At 31.7% G+C, this 2,497-nt stretch overlaps 1 non-coding gene across 1 annotated transcript; it reads right to left on the bottom strand.

Annotated features, from left to right (window-relative positions):
* Window positions 1-1,723: 1,723 nt before the first annotated feature.
* LOC148571303 (small nucleolar RNA R71) lies at window positions 1,724-1,827 on the bottom strand. Its single transcript, XR_015908334.1, has one exon. It is a non-coding gene; the product is annotated as a small nucleolar RNA R71 (small nucleolar RNA).
* Between the last annotated feature and the right edge of the window lie 670 nt (window positions 1,828-2,497).

The following is a 2,497-nucleotide window of genomic DNA, read 5'->3' as shown; positions in this document are numbered from 1 at the left end:
AAATCTTGTGATTTTCTTATTTTGTGTCTTTTCTTGTTTTTCTTGTACATTTTCGAATTCATGGTGTTTAAGCATTAAAAATTTCTAAGTTTGGTGTCTTGCATGTGTTTCTTTCTTTAAAAAAATTTTCAAAAATATGTTCTTGATGTTCATCATGATCTTCAAAGTGTTCTTGGTGTTCATCTTGACCTTCAAAGTGTTCTTGCATGCATTATTTGTTTTGATCTTAAATTCTTATGTTTTGTGTCATTTTGTTGTTTTTCTCTCTCTTCATTAAAAATTCAAAAATAAAAAATAATATCTTTCCCTTATCTCACTCATAAATTTCGAAAGTTTTGAGTTGACTTGGTCAAAAGTTTTTAAAATTTAGTTGTTTCTTGTTAGTCAAGTCAAAATTTAAAATTAAAAATTCTATCTTTTCAAATCTTTTTCAAAATCAAATCTTTTTCATTTTTCTTTCATGTTTTTCAAAAATTCTTCATAAATTAAATTTCAAAATCTTTTTCTTATTTTTGTTTCATATTTTCAAAATTAATGCTAACATTTAATGTTTTGAGTCAAAAATTTCAAGTTGTTGCTTGCTTATTAAGAAAGGTTCAATCTTTATTAATTTCCTTTTCAAATCTTTTTCAAAATAAATTTCAATCATATCTTTTTCAAAATTCAATTTCCAAATCTTTTCTAACTTCTTATCTTTTCAAAATTGATTTAAAAATCTTTTTCAATTAACCACTTAATTTTTTTGTTTGATTTTAAAAGTTTACTATTTCTTATCTTTTTCAAAACCACCTAACTACTTTTCTCTCTCTCTAATTTTCAAAAACCAACTAACAACTTTTTCAAAATTCCTTTTTAATTAACTAATTGTTTTAAATTCTAATTTATTTTATTTTTTCTTAAATTTCAAATTCTAACTTATAATTAAAATAAAAACAAAAATATTTTTTTCTTATAATTAAAATTCGAATTTCTTCTTTCTCTCATCTCTTTCTATGTATTTTATTTAATTACTAACACTTCTCTTCTTCTTAAAAATTCGAACCCTCTCCCTCTCTTTGTGTTTGAATTCTCCTTATTCTCTCTCTACCTCATTCTTCTATTCTTCTCTTCTTCTACTCACATAAAGGAATCTCTATACTGTGACATAGATGATTCCTCTTCTTCTCTGTTCTCTTCTTTTTTATATGAGAAGGAACAAGGATAAGGACATTCTTGTTGAAGCTGATCCTGAACCTGAAAGGACTCTAAAGAGAAAGCTAAGAGAAGCTAAAGCACAACACTCTGGAGAGGACCTTACAGATATTTTCGAAAAAGAAGAAGACATGGCCAAACCTAATAACAATGGTGGAGATGCAAAGAAGATGCTTGGTGACTTTACTGCACCATCTTCTGACTTCTATGGAAGAAGCATCTCAATTCTTGCAATTGGAGAAAACAACTTTGAGCTTAAGCCTCAATTAGTTTCTCTAATGCAGTAGAATTGCAAGTTTTATGGACTTCCATTGGAAGATTCTCATCAGTTCTTAGCTGAATTCTTGCAGATCTGTGACACTGTTAAGACCAATGGGGTTGATCCCGAGGCTACAGACTTATGCTTTTCCCCTTTGCTGTAAGAGATAGAGCTAGGATATGGTTGGACTCACAACCTAAAGAAAGCTTGAACTCTTGAGAAAAATTGGTCAATGCTTTCTTGGCCAAGTTCTTTCCACCTCAAAAGTTGAGCAAGTTTAGAGTGGAAGTCCAAACCTTCAGACAGAAGGAAGGTGAATCCCTCTATGAAGCTTGGGAAAGATACAAGTAATTGATCAGAAGGTGTCCTTCTGACATGCTTTCAGAATGGAGCATCATATGTATATTCTATGATGGTCTGTCTGAATTGTCCAAGATGTCATTGGATCACTCTACTGGTGGATCTCTTCATCTGAAGAAGATGCCTGAAGAAGCCCAGGAACTCATTGAAATGGTTTCAAATAACCAATTCATGTACACTTCTGAAAGAAATTCGGTGAATAATGAGATGACTCAGAAGAAAGGAGTTCTTGAGATTGATACTCTAAATGCCATATTGACTCAGAATAAAATATTGACTCAGCAAGTCAATATGATTTCTCAGAGTCTGACTAGAATGTAAGTTGCATCTGGCAGTACTAAAGAAGCTTCCTCTGAAGAAGAAGCTTATGATCCTGAGAATCCTGTAATGGAAGAAGTGAATTACATGGGAGAATCCTATGGGAACACTTACAATCCTTCATGGAGGAATCACCCTAATTTCTCATGGAAGGATCAATAGAAGCCTCAACAAGGCTTCAATAATAATAATGGTGGGAGAAATAAGTTTGACAATAGCAAGCCTTTTCCATCATCTTCTCAGCAACAGACAGAGAATTCTAAGCAGAGCCTCTCTGACTTAGCAATCATAGTCTCTGATCTATCTAAGACCACTCTCAGTTTCATGATTAAAACAAGGTCCTCCATAAGAAATTTGGAGGCATAAGTG

The sequence above is a fragment of the Arachis ipaensis genome, chromosome B3 (assembly GCF_059453495.1).
Source record: "Arachis ipaensis isolate K30076 ecotype BB chromosome B3, ASM5945349v1, whole genome shotgun sequence".
Lineage (NCBI taxonomy): Eukaryota > Viridiplantae > Streptophyta > Magnoliopsida > Fabales > Fabaceae > Arachis > Arachis ipaensis.
This window is presented reverse-complemented; position numbering and strand designations above follow the sequence as displayed.